The 22,026-nt window shown below is 39.7% G+C and overlaps 1 protein-coding gene across 6 annotated transcripts in view; it reads right to left on the reverse strand.

Moving 5' to 3' along the window:
- Slc8a1 (solute carrier family 8 member A1) overlaps positions 1–22,026 on the reverse strand; it is a 401,459-nt gene that overhangs the window by 334,448 nt on the left and 44,985 nt on the right. The window lies entirely within an intron of this gene.

Consider the following 22,026-nt stretch of genomic DNA (forward strand, 5'->3'; position numbering starts at 1 on the left):
CCGGGCGATCCTGGGGTGCGGGTGGGGGTGGGGAGCAACCCCGAGCCCGGGCCGGTAGGGAGCCCCAGCAGCCTCTGGGTCTCTACCGCCGAGAATATTTTGCGATTTCCCCGCGGCTCGGGTCCCCGCAGTGCGCTGTGGCCGCGCTGGCGCTGCTCTCCCGGCGCCCGGCCCACCGGCTCTCGGCGCAGACTAGCGCTGCAACTTTTCTTTGGAACCCTTCTTGCCTCATCCACAGATAGAACCCCGGCTCTGCTCGCCTACCCGTTTCTCGCCTCTGAATTTGTTACTCCAGATATATCTTGCTTCCTCCACATTCTACCCCTGTGCTAGAGGAAGCTTTCTCTTAGTAAAGCGATCTGGGGATGAATCAATGATTAAAAAAAAAATAATCCTTACTCTGTGTTTTTCCTACATATCAGTTGTGCAGCCGTCTACGCTAACTACTAGATGCCCAACAAGCAAGCAGAAAAGGCTAGGAGCCCGGAAGCTTCCCCGACCCAGAAGTCTGGTCTGAATTTCCTTCAAACACTGCAACTCACCTGGGAGTCAAGACCGAGAGGCTGTTTAGTGTGAAAGCCACTCTGCTTCTAAACTACAGAGGAGTAAAAGCTGAACGCTGAGATGGAGTCAGGGAACACCTAAATCAGCAATCCACAAACCATTCATTGCCCTTTCCAAGAGAAGCCCTTTCACTGCCAATACATCACTTCCCCATAATTAATAACGGAGCAAGCACTGCAGCAGGCCCCTGAGCTCTCCACAGCTCATTCATTCTTACAAGTCCTTAACGAGTTGGCAGGTTAAGGATGGACCCACTGTGGAGTTCACGGCTCTCACACCCGGCTGCACTTCAGGCCCCCCTGGGAACGCAGACCTCGGTCCGCTGTTAGATGTGGTACCGATCCTGATACACAGCAAAGCAGAAGACAGAGTTGAAGATTTTTAGTGGAGGTCTTTGCTGGTACTTACGGCGCTGCTCTGGCAGTCAGACCTCAGGAAGTGAGAGATTCTGACTCCAGAAATCCTAATGTGACTCTGTGACAAGGAGGAGGAAATGAGAGAAGACAGAGAAGATGCCTTCCTCAGCCACCTGGTCGGTTGGCTGTGCCTCAGATCTCCTGGGGAGCTTTTAAAACTACCAGTGGGTAGGCCACACCCCAGGGTTGATTAACTTAGTCTCTGGAACTCAAACTCATGCATCAGTAATTTGATTTTTTTTTTTTTTTTTTTTTTTTTTTTTTTTTTTTTTTTTTTTTTTTTTTTTTTTTTTTTTTAGTGGGTTCTGCTCCATGTACAAGGAAGGTTGGGAATTTCTGTTCTAGGCCAGTACTCCTTCAACACGAAGGTGCGCATGAGTCAGCTGGGGGTGCAATTTCTCATTCACTAGACCTGATGGTTCAGAGAGCTGTATTTTTAGCAAGTTTCTAGATGGCATTGATGTTCCCTGAATCAAGAGGCTCTTTCGCATCTGCCCAGTGGTTAAGGCCTTCAGCTTGGCAGAAGAAACTCCACGCTGCCTCTCGTCTTGAACGTTTGCAGGAATCCATCCTTGCAAAGGTTTCCTTTGTTGAGTCAAATGTTCTTGGGAGCACACTCCACGCAGACTTTGCCTCAGACTTCACTTACTAGTGACATGTGGAGAGACACAGAAGGTCCCTATCTCTCTGTTCAGGCATCCTCAGGGGAAAGCTGACTGCCAGGAAGGGTGAGAGGCAGCTGCTTGGCGCAGACTCAGTGTGAGGGGCCTACAGAGAAAAGTGACTGCTTTGTAAATGACACAGAGAGACTGTAGCTTGAGACTCCAAGCATAGGAAACAGAACCCAGGTAATCAAGGAGAAGCGAGGAAGAGCGACGTAGAAATGTGAGCAGCAAACTCTATCTCATTGGAATAGATTCTTTAGGAAGGGTGTGGCCTGTTCTGGTATTGTAGGCCACTTAGTAACAAGATTTTCTTGAAAGTGCAAGTATATTTGTGACAAAGAGTGACATTAGCCATTAGCTTTGGTCATTAAATGCCTGTGTGCCAATGACACCTAAAGCGTATTGTGTCATAGCTACAAGGACATTAAAGTAATTTCTCTGTCTTCCTCTTTCCTTCTCTTGCCTGCTCTAAGTTGCTGGGTTAATTTGAACTCTTGGAGAAAAATAAATCACTACATGCTCTGCTGCTTGTCTACAATCATTAAAAAGAAGCAACCTGGTGCCTGATGATCTGATACCCTTTTAGATTTGGCTCGATTTCTGAACCCCTAATTTCCTTTTTGTTTTTATAGGCATCTTTATAATGGTTCCAGGGCCTGGGGCAAGTTAAACCCTTTGCTCCCTCCTAAATGTCATACATGACTGGATTTTTATTGTGAGAATTATCAAAGGCCATATCACCAGCACAAGGCGACTGGCAGTTATGGCTCTAGGTAAGGAAATAGTGGGGCCACTGAGGGCTGTGGCTTTGGAGATAAATACTGTCCCTGAGAAGGCAATAATTTGCATTCTGACTGAAGTAGTATTTCTTTTTCTTTTTTCTTTTTAAAATTTTATTTATTTATTTATTTATTTATTTATTTATTTATTTGTATTTTAGGGAAGGGTCTACAGAGTGTTCAGGGTCCCACTACTAGATCAGACTCATAGTGATCCTCCTGTTTACAGCCTTCCAAGAGCTGGGATTGCAGGTGTACACCACCATGCCCAGTCTCAATTGCCTTCTCAGCGTGCCCTGGGGGGGCAGGACCAGCAGGGAAGGCCCAGGGATAGAACCCCAGGCCCCTGCACCTGCTTGCAAGTGCTTTAATCCACTGAGCTATTTGGCCAGCTGTCTTTTTTATTTTAAGGAGACAAAAAAAATGATATAGAATTTCAAAACAAGGGCTGGGGAGATAGCTGAATGGCATAAGCACCTGCCTGGTAAGTGTAAGCTCCTGAGTTTGATCCCTGCTACCAAACAAAACAAGGGGCTGGTGAGATGGCTCAGTGGTCTAAAGCACCTAATTAGAACAAGCTTAGCAAAGCACAGGGACCGTAGTTCAATCCCCCAGCACCACATGCCAGCCAGCCCTGCCCCCTGGTGGGCTGAGCTGGCCCCACACACACACACACACACACACACACACACACACACACAAATAAATAAAATTTAAAAACAAAACAAGATAGGAAATTAACAATGGTTATTATGCTATATATTGTTATCTTCAAAATAGTTGCTCAAATTATCAGGTATAGGCATGCAAAATTGATCAAACTACATAAGCCCTAACTGCATCTTGCATTTTTACATTATCCCAGGGGTTCTTTCCTTTTGAGCAGCTCCCTTCCCTTTTACTATATCTATTGTACCTTTTGGATCTTATTTACTTATTCAGTTTCTCATACTAGGGAGATAATACTAATTTTTAAAATTTTTTTTGGCAGAACTGGGGATTGAACTGAGACCTTACTGAGCCATCTCCCCAGGCCTGACAATGTCATGTTTACACAGGCTATTCTGATTTATTTCACTTACGAGTATGGTCTCTAGTTGCATCCTTTTACCTAGAAAAGCCATGAGTTTATCTTTCTTTATAGCTGAGTACTATACTCCACTGTATAAAAAATACCACACCTTTTTGATCCATTCTCAGTTGACAGATATTTGGGTTATTTCCAAGATGTAGCTGTGACAAAGTGTGTTGCTAGATTGTTATTCTTTCCTCTGGACTTTGGATTTAAAGTCACCACTCTCCGTTGCTACCTTCCCCAAACTGTATAACACAGCAATTTAGGGACCCCCCCCACCCCCAGGAATATCACTTAGATATATCCTAAAGATGGCTCAGCATTTGATGAACTATTTCCTAGCAAACATTCAGGAGATCCTTTAGCGTATTCATTTTTAAACCAAGTATAAATGGTATAAATTTGGTCATTTTATTCAGTGTACAGAGAATTAGAAATGAGATCATGGATACCAAAAATTGTTTTAAAAATATTTGATTGTATACTAAAACACCTCATAGTTACTTTGCTTTAGGGAAAATAAGTGTTTGAAGTTCTTTTCATTTTTTACTTTGAATTACCTGGATCAGAAGTACCATGATTGCTTTTTCTCCATAAATGTATTAATATAGTGTTAATCATGCCCCCATGCACGCACACACACACACACACACACACACACACACACAATTTCCTACTCTGCCAGCTGTCCCCACCCACTTGTCTGTTCATTCATGCATGGGCCTCACAGTCTTCATACTGATTCTTATGTTTGGGATCCAAAATCTACCCCCTCCCTGAAAATAATTGTGTGGAAAATTTAGTTGCTGATGATCTTCAGGGAGTAATTGGGTACTAGACACTCTTCCTTCATATTTGAGGCATTATACGAGTTGATGGAACCTTGGGAGGTGGGGCCTCAGTGACATGAGGAAGCCCCGGGCTCTACGTGGCCCCAGGTCTTTCTTTTCTGGCTATTTCTCAGCCTTGTGGCAGTCAGCAGCTCTTCCCCTCTGTGGGCTGCCGACCATGATGTTCAACCCTGCTTCGAGCCTTTAGTGATAGGGCCAAGAAACTATGGGCTGACACCACAAGCTCAAATAAACCTCTCCTCCTTTAAATTGTTCATGTTAGGTATTTTATTACAGCAATGAAAACCTGATTTACACATCGGTTTCCACAGTAGAGAAAGGTGTGACAGCACCCCCAGCCAGGCCAGTAGGGGACCACTACGGGAGCCATGTCCCCATTTCTCCACTGGGTCTTTTATTTGGTCCTTCAGATTTTCCATGCTGCCAATTTGACCCAGAGTCCTTTGCTTTAAGGATGACCATGGGATTTTTTGTTGGCTTCTCAGTGCTATTCTTCCTCTTCCTTGGGATCTTCTTTCTTCGGTTCAACTTTTACTTCTCTGCCTTGTTTGAACAGCTAAACAGCAGTGGTGTAGCCACTCTGGAGTAAGTGCAGGTAGCAGATAAAAATCCACATAGTAAGAACAGCCTTCCATGTAGACCAGAATTTGCAACCTTTCTCTTCTGGGCTACATTACTGAGGTGTCCCCCTCTTCCTTTGAGTCTTCAATTAATGCGTTGCAGTCTTAAGACTACAGAGATCAGGCTGGGGAGATAGCTCAGTAGAATAAGCGCCTGCCTGGCAAGTGCAGGGTCCTAAATGCAATCCCTGGTACTACAAAAAAAGGAAAAAGAAAGAAAGAAAGAAAGAAAGAAAGAAAGAAAGAAAGAAAGAAAGAAAGAAAGAAAGATTGCAGAGATCTGCAGTTCTCTACTTGATCAACTTGTATCCAAGGGATGGGCTGTATCGAATTCTGTCTTTTTTCCCCACTACTCTTTTATTTATATAGTTATTTATTTTACCTTTTATTTATTTGATACAGACTCTCAATATGCAGCTTGGACTCATAGTGATCCTCCTGTCTCAGCCTCCGCATTGCTGAGATTACAGGTGTGTGCCACCATGCCTGGTTTCAGTGGCCAGAACAGCATGCTGAACTAGGGATCAAACCCAGATCCTTGTGTTTGCCAGGTAGGCACTTAGGCCACTGAGCTATCTCCTTGGCCCTTTCACTGTTCCTTTTTATATGAAGCAAGTAACAAATTTCTATTCCACAAATTTACCAATGGTAATTTAGTGGCAGAATCACTATCAAAGCAGTTAGTGGATCAGAAAAGAACAACTGTCTAATTCAAAGTTGGAAGTTAAAGTACCTCTCCATAGCAGAGACCAAGAGCTCTGCTTTTGCTTTGGGAATGTGGGGAAGTTTTTCAAATTCTAGAATCTTAATGTTCTTGTCTGGACAGTCTTAATCATAAAATCTTCCTTCAAGAAGTTGTTAAAGTTGCTTACCCTCCTTATTGACCATAGTAGTTAATAGATGATATTGTTATTAGCAATAATAAAATTCTGTAAAAGTGAAATCCACGTGAATTTTAAAAACCTAAATAACTGGGCTCTCCATAACTAGGCCATCTCATAATTGGTAATCATCATGATATAATTTTGTTAGTCAGAATTCTACATCAAGGAGTAATCCAAGAAAATAATTATTTCTGCTTTCTGTCTTTATAATGAATGAAGCAGTTTGCATTTTCTGAATCTGTAAGTACAAACGGCGCTTGTGTTTGCTCACAATGTTTCTCTTTTTAATGTGTGAGTATCAATCAGATCTTTTAAATCCGAGAGTAGAATTTCAAAGAATCATTTTAAGTCCTACTGCAACTCCAATTGTGGTTGTCACAGTGATGTCATTAACAGAGGACTGGATAGGGTAGCAACGTCTTCACTAAGTTTGCATGGACTTCCCCCATGTAGACAGGAGAACTTCCCATCAACAGTAACTCAAAACTCGCCACTGGGGTTGTCCTGGGCCAGCACTCCACACTGTCCAATTCTAAAGCAATGGCCCTGAGATCTCGAATGACACCTTTTTCAATACATTTCTAAGGTGTCATGTATGATGTATCTTCAAGTGCTGGCCACTCATTGGAAATCGGAGAACTACCAGTATTTTAGTGCTAAAACGATGCCTGTAAAGTAGCTCTAGGACACGGTCATGACAAAGAGATCTCCAGGGAAGCGGACTGACTTGTGGGGTCTTAATCTGTGATCTCAGTGATGCTGGATATGCCCAGCCAGAAGGGCCTGCATAATCAAAGTGTAGGCTCTGCTATCTAAAAACTCAGACTTACTGAATGCCCTAAAGAATTCCTGGTAATCACAACCAAATAAAGCTCAGAAGCTACATTCTACTTCCTGCTTCTTTATTAATGTGTGCTTGTACTCATAGAACGATTGCATCTGTTGAGAAGCGTTGGCACATGGGTGTGCACATTTCATTCTTTTCTGCATTTCTTTCCTCCCTTCAGCTCTCCCTGTATCTCTTGGCCTCCTTTCCTCTTGCAGAAGATCTACCTACCTGTTTCTCATTGTCATCTATCTTGGACTTTAATTTACTTATATTTTTGGTTTTTCATATAAGTTGTAAAATATTTAAGCCACGTGTCTGATTTATTTCACTAAACATTATGATCTCAAGCTCCATTCATTTCCCTAAAATGGCTCAAGTTGGCCCTACCTCACTCGTTTTCTTTCTTTCTTCTTTCTTTCTTTCTTTCTTTCTTTCTTTCTTTCTTTCTTTCTTTCTCCTTTGTTTTGTGAGACAAGTCTTACTGCACAGTTCAGATTCAAGCTGGCCCTGGACTAAACATATAGCCCAGGCTGGCCTCAAGCTTGAAGCAGTCCTCCTGCCTCAGCCTCTAGAGTGCTGGGATTACAGGCGTGTGCCACCGTGTCCGACCATTTTCTTTTAGATATTATCATGTCACGTGAACCATTTAATTATCTTTGTATTTGTTTCACTACTTCTATATACACCAAAATAGTAAGTTTTTTTGTATAGGTATTAAAGATGTTTGCTTCTATAACTTATATTTTTTAATGTAACAAACTATTAAAAATAAGTTGGAGCAGTCATAGTTTTTGTTCATTTGCTTGTTTTGTTTTGTTTTTGTTTTTGCCTGGAGATGCAGTATGAAAATGCAAAAGGTTTTCCTCAGTCTTAGCTCTACCTATGTGCCAAATCAAGGAAACCACTGGGGTAAGCCCAAGTAGATAGTTAATTATAAAGACCGATGAAAAGCTCCCTTCTACCCAGTACAATGGATTTTCTGTTCTGCCCTATTGGATATTGATATGTAACAGAGTACAAAAATGAATTTTCTGGAAATTATAAAATTGTATACACTTTTTGGGAACTTCCTGAGTCTTTCAGAGGCAGAAGAAGGTGTCTTAATTAAACTGAAAAAGATACGTAAACAAATTGGAAGATATGACCAGGAAAGGACAGTCCATGGTAGCTAAGCTATGTCTTTAGTTGTTGGGGATTTTGTACAGGGTCTCACTACCCAGCTCAGACATATAGTGATGCTCCTGTCTCAGCCTTCTCCCCAGTGCTGGGATTACAGGTGTGCGCCACCACACCTGAACTCGGTCGCCCACTCAGTGTGCCCAGGGTGGGGCAGGCATGGCATGCAGTACCGGGGATCGAAACCTGGACCTTGTGTTTGCCTAAGCAGGTGCTTAGGCCGCTGAGTCATCTCACCGGTCCAGGCTATGTCTGTCTTGTTCTTATTTTTGAGAACACTCTATCTCCACGATCTTGGGCATTTTTTGAAATATGTTGGATAAATTAATAAAATACATGTTTTCCACTGGAGGGAAACTATTCTATGTGGTAAGAAGATAGATTTTGCTTATAGGATAAATTCTTTGGCCCTTGTCCACTGCAAATTGTAATTTAACACCAATTACCTCCTTGTAGAAGAGTGCAGGCCCTGTTTAGCAACTGAGATAGTCACTGTATCCACACTCACAGGCCAGCCTGGCCACCTGCTTTGTGATGACAGACAGATTGTCTGTGACACTGCAGGAGCCTGAGCCACACAGCGATGGCAATCTGACCAGGCCTCAGGCTGGAGTCTGTAAACTGACTCTTTGTTACCTATCTCAGGAATTACTTATAAGCTTTCATCGGGCCCCATTTGTAAACAAGTCAGAGAATCTCTTATTTCCTATGAAGTTCATTAGGTATATGCTTCATGAGTGCGACATTTATATACTTAAAAATATTTTTCAAGAATTAAGGAACCCTGAGCTTTCTGATTATGTCGATCCAGTCACAGCAGAACTCACTAAAGGCAAAAAGCAGGGCAAGCAGAGAAAAATTAATCTCCACTTACAGTCATCGTATCAATTCATTTGCACATTCCTTTCTTCCTATATGTGTTCAACAAATACCTATGAGGACCTATTTGGGGCCAGACCCTGTCATCCCAGACACTGGAAAAGGAGCAGGAAAAACATCAATAAAATTTCTGCTCATTTGTCACTTAGAGTCTATTAGAAAAACAACATGCAGCAAGACATATGAACAAATTAACACATGGTGGGGTGTCAGAGAGAAATAAAACCATGAAAGCAATAAAACATGGAAAGTGAAATGGGGTGTCTGTGGAGGAAGCACTAGTGGAGTCAGCCAGCTCTGCAGGGACGGCATGCCCTAAAGATTCCCTATTGACAACGCCAGCAACTTTTCTCAGGATTCCAAGCAGATTAAATGATAAGCATTGCATTTTGATGTTGGGGTGATGCTTTTCTGTCCTACACTGAAGTCTTTTCTGGGATTGCCACCTCAAAACCATGGGATTTTATTAGGGTCAGTGACAGATTCATGGTCACATGAGTCACACCTCTAGATTCAGGGACCTGTTCGTATTATAGAAACCTGTCAGTTGCCCCAAACAGACAGAATGCTCCTAGGAGCTCCATGTGAAGTTACAGCATTCCTTCTAAGTGTAGATGCTATAAAAATTCTAAATGCCCCTGTGGTTTTATTTAATGAATGGCATCTCAGTAATGTACCCGGATGGCCAACTTTACATACATAAGCCCTACAATAAGTGAATACCCTGCCCCAAAGCCAACAGCACTGGTGAAGACAGAAGGGCTCTCATATGCATAACCTCACAGTGGTTCAAAGTCTGCCATTCTACTTTTTCCTTCTTTCTCCATTCTTAGTTGAAGTTACCCAGAACACACACACACACACACACACACACACACACACGTACCACTGACAACACACTCTTACACAAACATTACACTATCCATATTCAATGTTCCTAACTATAACTGTATATTTCTTTATTGAAAAAATTACAAATATGCATGGAAATCATCACTGGCCACTTTTTTTTATTTGATTTGATTATTTTGGGCCTTTTATTTGCAGGGTTTTGCGTATTTTGTTTTAAATCTGTCTCAAGTGTCACAGGCAAAGCGGATTATAACCCATGGATTGCTCTCTTTTGAAATGAATGATATCAAATTTGAACCAAAAATTACATACAAATTATAAATCTTCTGGATATTAACACCGGTTCTATTTTGTTTTGTATTCTTCCTATTTATTTTGTGAAAAAAAACCCTCTGAGTACAGAACTTGTTCAACAAAAGGTAACACTTGGATGGAAAATTATTTAGCATCTTGAGGTAATAACCTAATTTGTTCCCGGGCGTGCTGTGCTGGCCCCACCCCACGGTAGCACTGAGATGTGCACTGAGACTGGGTGTGGGGGTGCCTGACTGTAATCTCAGGGCTTGGAAGGCTGAATACAGGAGAATCACTATGAGTCCGATCTGTGTAGTGAGACCCATTACACCATGTACTAAAATACATAAAAAACCCTAATTCATAATGCATAATCAATGTGTGGATAAATGATGCAAATTAATGGAATAGACCTCATTATAAGGCTATCAGGTAATGGGAACTTTGTAACAAGTTTACTTTCTGGATTTTTAAATCATTCAGGCAGTAAATAGTGGCTAGTACATTCAGATGCATGGTGATTAAAAATCACACTAGATTCCATCTCTGATCCCTAAGGAATTTTGCATAAGTAGAATTACAGCGGTCCCTTACTTAATGCAGAAGTTACATTTCAGACACTTGTGCAATAAGTGAAAATCAGTGAAGTTGCGACCTTGCATTTATTTCAGTATTTATATATATTTCAAGGCTTTATAAATCCTTCTTACGCTCTTATCAAGTATCCCTCACTTTTGAAAACAGTTCTAATGTTCTTAACCATTTTCTAAAAGTGCAAACCTACGTGATATTAACATTTGTATACTGTTACAGCACTGCAAAATTCTGGGAAATAGCAAAAACTCCGCTAGTAATAATTTAGATTAGTAATTTTTGAAAACCTGTGAAACAGTGAGTCCGCGAAAGTCGAATAGCGAAATAGCGAGGGACTATTGCATTTTCAAGATTTTGAAGAAGTGATATTATGTGCTTTGTGAAGGTACATCTTGTTGGTATGCCTGAGCCATTAATGTGGACATAACCAGTGGTAAAGAGACCAGAGAAGGGATGGATAAAACGATCTAAAGATGACTTAAGTAACAACTGTAAATGACACTCCTTTTCCTCGCTTTGGCTCTAGTGTTGGAACACATATGATTTCCATTCGGCTGTTGGGACGCTAAGAAAAGAATTCCCTTTAAAGCCGCGCATACCGCCGAGGGTGAGGGGGGTCGTCTGCTTTAGAGGTTGGAGGATGCTTCCGCATTGTGATGATGAATGGTGATAATAAAAGTAGACAGATGTTCGGCTGGCTTTATTACCGTATGTAGATTCTCGGTAGACAACCAACCCCCTCATCCTGTGCACCTTACTCTTACCGCCACCACTTCTGTTCCCCCCGGTGAACCGCTGTTACAACAATCTAAGAATATTTGGTCTTTGTACAGCAGAGAGCTGAGTTGTAAGGAGGGAACAGGTGAAAAAGTCCCTTCCACCCACTAACTTTTTATTCCACTATGTAGGAAAGCGGAATGGAGCCAAGTTTGGTGAAGTATGAATTTTAGACAGAGCCTCTAAATTCCCATAACTGCAATTATTTCTTCTGCTTTGCCGCTATTTTAGAATTATACAGAACCAGTGGGAGAATCCTGAATATAAGTGAAGATCATCTATAAATATCTAAGAACATTCAATCATGTATTTTGATATTTTTGGTTACCGGTAATCAGACTCAACACCTTGCACTTGCCAGGGAGGCACTTGTGTCGCTGAGCTATATCCCCAGCCCATGTTGTCAAGGCTGCTAAACACATTCTTATTAGTTGGAAAGCAGGTCACAGGATAAAGTCAATTACTTTAATCTTCTGTATGTGTTTCTGACATTTCTTCTGACACATCCTAATCTGATACAAACTGGAAAATTATACATTCATCACTATAGAAATCTAGTATTTATTTACCTCTACTTGACTTTATAAGGTTTATTTGTAAAACAAAAAGCACATGTTACATTTTTAGATGTTTGTCCCATTATTTGAAAGTCAAAAGTCTTCATTTTGTTTAAATGAATGTAATTCATCAATACTAATTAATGACAATTAAGTATACTTAAACTTTATTTTAATATATGTTGTATTTATTTATATATAAATAACAATATTAGAAAAGTGTAATGAGTTTCCTGACAAATTTGGAATCTTTATTCTTGTCAGAGGAAGTACATTTTGTTAGAAATAAGTCAGAGTTGTTTTGTATTTTGTGGAAATTTGTGGAATGGACTTAAACGTTGTTACCTTTACCTGCTAGCTATGCAATCGCAAAGGAAAATTGTTCATCCATTGCTTTGTTTCCTCATCAAGCATTTCATGGCTGACCAATAAGCAAGACACTGAGTTAGACATGAGAGACTCATGAGGGTCGAATGGACTTTCATCCTGGGGAAATAACCAGCCATGAACAGAGTTACGCAACACACTGTTTTAGCATTGTAGTAAGCAGCCTGAAGGAGATGCTGGGTGGATTTTGACATTTTCCTAGCAGTGTGAACTGGCCTATTTTAGGAAAGTCTTCACAGCTCTAGAAGATGACAAGCCGCTGGAAGGATGATTCCTAGAAAAGGGGAATGGACTGTCAGCATTGTCCTGGACAGAAAAAAGCTCTGCCTGGTAAGGCCCAGCACAGAGAAGGTGGGAGGAACTGGAGGAAAGTGTAAGGATGTGAAGCCCAGGAGCTGGGGGAGGGCACTGCCAGGCGCAGGGGGAAGAAGTGTTCCGCGGAACTTGAGATCTGGACTTTGGCCTTTTTCTTAAGAGCATGATGACTTTACTGCTTCTCACTGGGGCCTGGTCTTGGTTTCACCGGAGAACGATTTAACCCGACAGCAGCTGGACTCTTCTGTCCCTTTCCCACCTTTCTTCCTCTCACATTATTTTGCAGATAACCTTCTGAGTTAGAAATTAGGAGATATTGGACAACTGGAAAATTAAAACTAAATTAAGGCCTATTTTCTAGATATGATCTTCCTTCGCTGCTGTGCCTTGCTAGCGGTTACCTGTATAATTATCAGTAATCACAACAATTACCAAAATTCCTTGCAAGACTGCTTTGCAAATTACTTGATGGAACCCTAATCTTTTAGGCCACATCCCTTCCCAAGACACTGTTGCAAATTACCCTCTTAGATGGGTGGATCAAAGAGAATAAGTAGATTCAATATTATAGCAATAGTTAATGTAACAGAAACAGCATTGACTTAAGTGTGGAAAGGAACCAATGTATTTCTTCACTTTGCCCCTGACAAAACTAAACAAAAAAGGGGACACAAATGAAGGACCATTTTGCATATGTATACTGAAAATAGTTAGGATAGATATACAGCTACTTTCTCTTAATTCAATGAATAGAAAGATATGTACTAATAGTGTTTGTGGACAGGATATCATGTCTACATCTTGTACTATGAATAACCACTAAGAAGACAAAAATATGCAGTGTATTAACTATTGAAACTGTCTTACTAATTGGTTTTGAAACAGTGTCATTGCTATTTGTTTCTCAATAAAATTATATATATATGTGATATATATATATATATATATATATATATATATATATATATACTTTAAATGATTCCTACATTTCCACCTGTTCATTTGAAACTTTTTTATGTATTTAGTACAGGGTCTAAAGGGTCTCACTACACAGATCAGACTCATAGTGATCCTCCTGTTTTCAACCTCCCAAATGCTAGCATTACAGGTGTGCACCACCAAGCCCAGTCTCAGTCGCCAGCTCAGCACACCCCGGGGGCAGGGCTAGCATGGCAAGCTGGGGAGTGAACCCTGATTCCTGCACCTGCCTAAACAGGAACTTCAGTCTGCTGAACTATCTGGCTGGTCCTTAAAACTTTTTCTGTTGTGACACAGAAATAAAACAGTGATGGCTCATGCATTGCCCCCTGTGGTAAAAATTGTAGAGGAAAGTACCCACTAACACCTAGCCTCTGAGATAAAAGGAATAAACAGAAGCAGAAGGTGCTTTCGTGATTGTAAGAAGGGGAGACTACCTCTGATGCTGCAGGCTTGGTCTCCAGTCTATTTTGCATCTTATCTTCCTGGGCAAGGTGAAAAACCATTGGGGCAAAACAGGGTGTGAGGGACTTGATATTAGAGGGACTCTGTATTTTAAGTGACCTAAGGAGTGAAGTGGTAGTGGAGTGATGATACAAAGCAAATTTTGTGTGAGGTCACAATTTTGTGGGCAGCTCCATCTATAAGACAACAGCCACACATAAGGTCCCTCAGTGCCTCGAACAGACAGAACTCCGGAGCACCTCTGGATAGTTGAATACTTCGCCCAACCACACGGAACATAAAACGTGTGAGATCAGTCAATGGCAGGAACCATCACTGAGGAGCTGTCACCTGACCACAAGAGGGGTTCTCCCCGCTGCTCTCACCATGGGACTGTAGGGTAAGGGAGGTGGCCAGGGGGATAGCAGTGTCCCTTTGCTTTCCAAGGTACTGGAAACAAAGCTCTCAACTGGTACACTCCCAAGGGGAAAGCTAGAAGATTCACCCAGTGTTCTGTTGTTGTCACAATAATGTGGAAGCTGTTCAGGACACTCACTGGACTGGAGCCAGAGACTCAATACATCTTTCAGTGGGTGGGAACAGGCAATTAATTGTCCTTCATTCCATGTAATTTTCAGGTGGTCTGCAGGGAATTTAGGTACGTGATAAAGATCTCATTCCAAGCCTATACCTTTACTCTTATTTTTATGTTGAAACGGGATGCTTTTTATGTTTTAATGCATACTCAGTTTTGCAAAAATATTGTGCATATTGCAGAATGATTTCATTTTGTTTCATTTAGAATTTAATAAGAACTTTTTAGCATGTCAGAAAATCACTGCTGTCAGTGTCGCCTGTTAGTGTTTATGGTTGTTGCCCTTGGTGAGTTTTATCTACTGAATGGGGCAAGCATCTGACCATCGTGCCTAATCTAGCATGGCCATATCTGAGTGCTTTTTTCTTTTTTATTAATTTTATTGAGAAACAAATAGCAATGAGATAATTTCAAAACAGGTTAGTAAGACAGTTACAATAATTAATACATTGTATGCTGTTGTCTTTGTAATGGTTATTCATAGTACAAGATGCAGACATTTTATTCTGTCCAAACTCTTCTGGTACAAATCTTTCTATTCATTGAATTAGGAGAAAGTAGCTGATATCTATCCTATTTTGTATGTACAGATACAAAATGATCCTTCATTTATATCACCTTTTTAAATTTAATTTTGTCAGAGATGAGTATTCCATTGTCATTTAAATACTGTAGGTATGTGAATTCAGCAAAATAATCCAATATAGTCCAGTAGTCCATAATAGTAGTGGGTTTTCTGTAAGACTGGCAATGTCAGAAGTTGTTGACTTGAGCCTTTTACAGCTCAGCATATTAAAATGGCTTTACTTTTTATACCTCGTTTTTATACTTTTCTGCTGGATGGTTAAGACCAAAATAAAGCAAGACCTATATAACAAGAAATGTAACTTTTGTATCTGCCAAGTTCAGTCAAATCCCCTCAGGATTTACCCTGAAACCCTGTACCACAGTTTGTAGATCCTTTGTCAGTGTCAGACATGTGGATGAGTCACGGACATTGCGGGACCAATTTGCTCTCTGTGAAAGCCTGCCATGTGACTCTCCTTAGGCACACTCTACATTGCTGATCACTTTCCTCTGTGGTCCCATAATTTCCTTGATCAGAAAATTTGGGACATCACTGAATTACATGATGTTACAGTACAGGTTCTCCTATGTCCTGACTCCCCACTGACCTTGAAGGGCTAGGGCCAAAATGTTGGCTGTCTTTGCAGTCCTTGTTTTTACAAACTTTTAGTCTGTAAACTTAAGTTGTTAACCCTCCAGAAGAGAAGTTTAATTATATTATTACCCTGCAACATAGTCAGGTGAACTTAACCTCACTATCTGTCTGAATATCAAATATCTTAGACATAACATGGAATAGGTATGTTCCATCAAGCATTGATATGGTAAACTTTAAATCCTTACAGAATGTGAAGAAAAATAAATAAATAAAAAAAGATATTTGAAAAAATAGAAATAAACAATTACATATTTTTACACAGAAATTTAGAAATCTAACCATATATAGCACTGTAGCAAGACAGTCCTGTGACGTTTTTTTCCTTGTCTCCTGTTTTCATTTATTGCCTATTTTTTTTTTAAAAAAACAAACATTTACTTGCGAGACAGTATAGCAGTAATTGATATGACATTAGAAGCAGTACACATTTAGAAGACCACAATGAGAGGCATTCCAACCATGGCCGTAGTCGTATCTGAGTATTGACACTGTGTTAAAATATTGATTTATTGCAGAAGATTATTATGAATATCCTTTTGTGTTACAACTGGAGCATTCTGTAGAATTTTAAATATATAGGGAATAGTTATATTATCAATTTTATTTCAAGGTAATTTGCTGTAGCTTTGTTACAAGGGACTTTATGATCTGAATCTATCTCTCTAACATTCGTGTAGTGGAAACCAAGTCTCCAACGAAACAGTGTTGGAAGTAAGGCCCATCGGGAAGTGTTTATACCACTAGGCCTCTGCTCTTACAAATAATGTCAGTAGCGTAAAGGTGCTTTGAGGAGTGGATTTGGTCTCTTATGCCCTTCTGTCATAGGAGGATGTAGCGTTCTCCTTTCTTGCCCTTCTTGCTCCTGCCTTCTCTGTGTGAGAGCACACAAAGGTCCTTAGCACATGCTGGAACCTTGATCTGGGGACTTCTGAGCCTCTAAAACTGAGAAAATAAGCCTGTTGCCTTCAATAAACTCCCCAGTCTCAGATATTTTGCTGTAGCAGTACAAAGTCGACTAAGGCCAGGAGAAAATTGGCTGAGTAAATTGATAACCTCTCCAAGTTATTGTAAATGTTGTCTGCTATTGTGATAGCAGGGGCTTGGGGAAAAGTTTTGAATTAGTTATGAGACTGACATTTAACAGTAGATAGGAATGAGTCACTTACCAGAATGGGGCTCTTTCAGCAGCTAGAAGTGCCTAAAAATGGTCTGGACTGATAGACCTTTCAGAGTTACTGCAGGAAGGAAGCTCTGCTGGTGTCCACCAGAAGCTGTCTTTGGAGAATGTCATGGGGTTGAGGACCCCTATAGCCTTGACATCCAATGAGACAGTCATCTACCTGTCACACCCCTGAAGGGTAGAGAGTTCTGGTACTAATTGCTAGTCAAACTATGACTTCTCCAAGTCTCAGTTCCTCTGCAAATTTAGGATGCTAATAATTTTGCAGCTTCTTTCAGTATCACTGTGTGAATCAATGGGCACAATGAGCATACAGTGCTCTGTAATGACAGGAAATATGAGCCTACAGCTTCTTGCATCCACCGGCCCATGCTGTGCATATAATAATGCCTAATAAGCCATGTTCACTTGTTGACTATGCCCTCTTTTCTTCCTGTGAACATAGATGCTGGCATTCACGACTTAGGCCTCCTATTTCCAATGGAAGCCAGTTAATGCCTTTCTTTACATGTATGACATATCTGAAAAGCTACATTTGATTACCTGACACCATTGGCTCCTTATGAATACCTGGGAGCATTAAATAAAATAGTGCCTAAATATTCAGATTAGTCAATTCTATATCCTGCATGAACCAGTATTCTAAAAACAAAATATGCAAACAATGGAAAAGAAGTTGCAGATAAGTTTTATAAGGGAGGTGAAATTGAGAGTACACTCTCACCTGGTGTACACCAGGAGGGCAGTTAATTACAGATTTTAAGGAGAGGACTGGAGCGACTCCAGGAGGCTGACTAGAGGCTGTCGGTTAGAGCCCAGTGCCTGTCCTGTCCTTCAAGGCATCCATCTGACCTCTAGGAAAGTTGTTCAACTCCCATTTTTCCCCACACTCACAGACTCAACTGATAACTCCAGTACGCCCAGGTTTTCTACACTGGAAATGCTGTCTTTTTGCAAAGAATTGAGAGGGTGCTGGAAAATTGTTGTAAACCAATGCCATTGCTGAAGGAACTGCTGGAAATGAAAAGACATGCCCTGTACAGTATTGCGCTGCCCTGTACAACACTTGGTAGCACCACTCTCCCAAAGGTCAACATTGTCAAGTGAAAAGGAGAGAGGTACTATTAACTGCAGTTCAATATAGACCGAGAGAGGGCAAAAGTCTAAACTATGTCATTCACTGCTCACAATTATTTTTCAATTAAAAATATTGAATGGTACTGTTGTCTCATTTTTGTTTGTTCTATAGAATAATGACTTGCTGTCTTCTTGCTCCTTTTAAAGATATTTTTTCCTTAATTAAAGGTCATAGAATGTGTCTATTTGATATTCACATAAAAACATCATAGCGTCTATCTCATTATTCTCTTCAGAACTCTGTGCACTATAATTAAATTCCAATTAATTCCATCTTTTTCCAAAGAAAACAATAGTGGCTTTCTGTCAGAATTTAATTTTACTAGAATATTCACCATCTTTATCTAGTACATTGGGGATATGTATTAAATTTTATGATTTATTATCATCTTTGCAAGGAAATTTTTGACAACAAAGTTGGAATATAGAATTTTTCCATATGTAACCATAAGACTAGGTGTAAAACAGATTTATTTACTGTTAACTATTAGAATAACTTTAAGTAAATTATTTCAGCTTCCTACATTTCAGGTTGCATATCTATAAAATAAAAGTATTGGATCAATTTTCATCTTTTTCCCTCATTAAAACATTGAAATATCATACTATCAATTGTCAGTGTTTACTCTTCTAGATTCAAATCTTACTTAGATTACATTAGACCCTTAGAAAAAGAAAACAAAAATTAATAAAGAAATGATGCAGAATTTCACTAAACAAAATGATAGGCATTCAACAATGGTTGTTATACTGCAATGTTTGTCTTCAAATTAGTTGTTCAGATTACCAGATACAACCATGCAAAATTGGTAAAAAAGAAAATTAAAAGAATAAAAAAAATAAGCATCAACTGCTCCTTTCAGTAGAAATCAGCAGTACAGTCATCCAAGCTGTCCTCTGCATGCACATATATATTTCTTTTTGTCTTCCTTCTTTCTTTTCTCCTTTCCCTCATCCCAGCTCTTCCTTCCCTTTGAACAGTTTCTTTCCCTTTCACAGTATCTATTGCATCTTTCAGATATTTATTTATTTATTTATTCTTTATAAGTAAATGATAAGGCACTAGCAGATCCCTGTATTCCTGGAAATTCTTTAATGACATACAATGTGTGATCATTCATTTTCTCTGGAAACATAATTTTGTGATAATACAAACTTTAGTGGCATTTGCTTATTCAGAAATAATGTCATTTAGTATTGTCTATGTAAATTATGTGTTATTATTGCCTTTAAAAATTATAATGTTTTTATCCTTATAGTTTCTTATAATCAGCAATCCTCAGAATATTTTAACTATAAAACTTTCCGGGCTGGGGAGCTCAGCAATAGATGCACCTGCCTGGAAAGCACAAGGTCTTGAGTTCAATCCCCAGTAACCAAAAAACAAACAAACAACAACAACACAACAAAACCTTTCAGTATATTTCTACATTATTCTTAGTATTGCTTACTAGGTTTAAGCAAGTTCCTTCTAAAACCCTTTGGTAGATTATCACAATTTCATATTTGTAAATTTCTTTTAATTAAAAATGGTTTCCTGTTTTGGTAAATTTTGTATTTCCTGTGTAAACCCAGAGTATATAGTAATAAGCATTTCGAGACATAGTCCACCTATACCATAGTCAATTTTAAACACATACAGTGTAGAAGAAATGGTGGAACAACCCCCTCCCCCATCTTGCACATCAACAGATGTTACCCAGTGGTCTATTGGGTTGCATCTAGATCTTTCCTCTACCCTTCTCATTAGATCACTTGAAATCAAATATTGCATATTAGGGGCTGGGGATTTAGCTCAGTGGCACAGTGACTGCCTGGCAAGTGTGCGGTCCTGAGTTTGATTCCTGGTATCAAAAAAATTGCATATTATTCCATAAGTATATACCTCACTGTATAATTTACCTCTAAAAGAAGAGTCCATGTTAAAACTACTACAATATTTTTTTTCTGTATTTTAGGGAAGGGTCTACAGGGTGTTCAGGGTCTCACTACTAGATAGGACTCATAATGATTCTCCTGTTTACAGCCTCCCAAGTGCTGAGATTATAGGCGCGTGCCACCACGCCTAGTCTAAAACTAGTCTAGTACATTATCACATTCAGAACTTTATGATTTTTTTTAATCCCATCATATATTTCCAATCATCTCATTAATATGTCTAGAAATGGTTTAAGAGAACAATGATCCAAGTGACAATAAAAACATTAAATATATTTTCATGGTTTTATAAATTTCATTTCCTCGTTTTTTTCCCCTTGCAATTTAATATCTGAAAATGTCAGGTTTTGTTGATGTTCCGAGTTTTATGTTTTATGAGTTTGGGTGATGGAAGTTGTTTGAACTATTTTAATGGATCTCTCTGTCCCTTGTCTCTCCTGTGAACTCCAACGCTTATTGCTATGATGGTGTCTTCTATCGTGTCACATAGAAAAGTACATAGAGTCTGACTCTCCTCTTTTTAAGATATCTTAAAAACTGTCAGTGTGTTCAGCTATTGTCACCCTAGTCACTTATGACAGAGTTCCCACCAGATGTTCTCGTTGGCCATTGAGAAGTTTTGCCTACCTTTCTTGTTTCACTGGAGATTTCAAAATGTTTCTATTTTAAAACTATTACTACTCTACCATTTATTTAGTTGGAATTCTTTGGGTTTGTTTGTTTTTTTTTTTTTTTTTTTGGTATATTGGCATTGTCATTTATGCCTAACACATATTGTTTATTCTTCCTTTAAAATGCCATGGTTCAGAATACAAAAAGATAAATGATTTTGCTCCTACTATGAGTCCCAGAGCTCCCTTTTCAAATCTGATGTCGTGACTGGCTCCTTATCACCTGTGCAGAGTGCTGACTGGATCTTGCTATGGGCTGATGGGAGCTTTCTGTGGAGAGCTATTTCTCAGGCAGAAGCCTTGGCCACTGCTAATATCCTGTAGTACACGGAGACTCTACACAGTGCTCCATTTGATCTTCAGAACCATTCTCTGACCCAAGTACAAATGACTTTATGTCACAGATGGGCCTAAAGCCCACAGACTCCTAAACAGGGACTTAGATCTCCAGATTTTTCTTCCCTTCTTTTGCTCCTCCATCACTGCATTCCACCTCCTTCCTATTCCCTTCTTCTCTACCTTGCAAGTCCTGCTTGACAAGCCTTAACTACAGAGACTGCCTTATTTAATTCTCTGTCACCGTATTTCTGTTGGGATAGATTACATTATCAGTGAGTGTCTAAGGTCATGGCGTTTACGCAATCCAACCGCTGTGAAACAGGGACATGCTACTTCTTGCCCTGTCTGTATACTGAGACAGTAATGAATTGTAAGCTAAACACACAGAATTGCTTTTGCTGCCTAAAAATAGCGTTTCTCCATCAGTCATACAGGGGAAGCACACCCTTCATTAAAATAAGAAGGCACTGACCTCAAGCATGTGTCTGGAAATACCCTACAACACAATAAAGTTGACAGGAAATCTGAAGTGATTACTGCTATTGCAATGAACTGAAACAGCTTTTTTTGAAATTTCAAGTAGTAAAAAATATCACCTAACTTTTAGCAAGATAGGGCAAGTTGCATGTCTTAATCAAAACCTACTACAGAGCTTCCATATATATTATGCTAGAAAAATCTTTAAAAAATGACCTTTTAAAAATATTCCTTTTACTGTAACATGTCATTTAATAGATGCAAATGGAAGAGCAGCAGGCATATTGGGATAGAGAATTCTTCTCCCTTGAAAAGGAATAGAATATGATTCGCTGTGAACCAGGAGAATGGGCATGGGACATGGAAACAGATAAAAGGGCATGGCATAGAAAGATCGAGTGTTGTAAAAGAACTTCTGACTTTCATACAATGAAGAAAGGTCTATTTTACAGGTCAGCCCCGCGGTAAACTTGCACTGGCATATTGTAGAGTATGGTATGAGATGGAATTGGTAGGCTTGATTTAAGC

The sequence above is a fragment of the Octodon degus genome, unplaced genomic scaffold, assembly GCF_000260255.1.
Source record: "Octodon degus isolate 3935 unplaced genomic scaffold, OctDeg1.0 scaffold00020, whole genome shotgun sequence".
Taxonomy (NCBI): Eukaryota; Metazoa; Chordata; class Mammalia; order Rodentia; family Octodontidae; genus Octodon; species Octodon degus.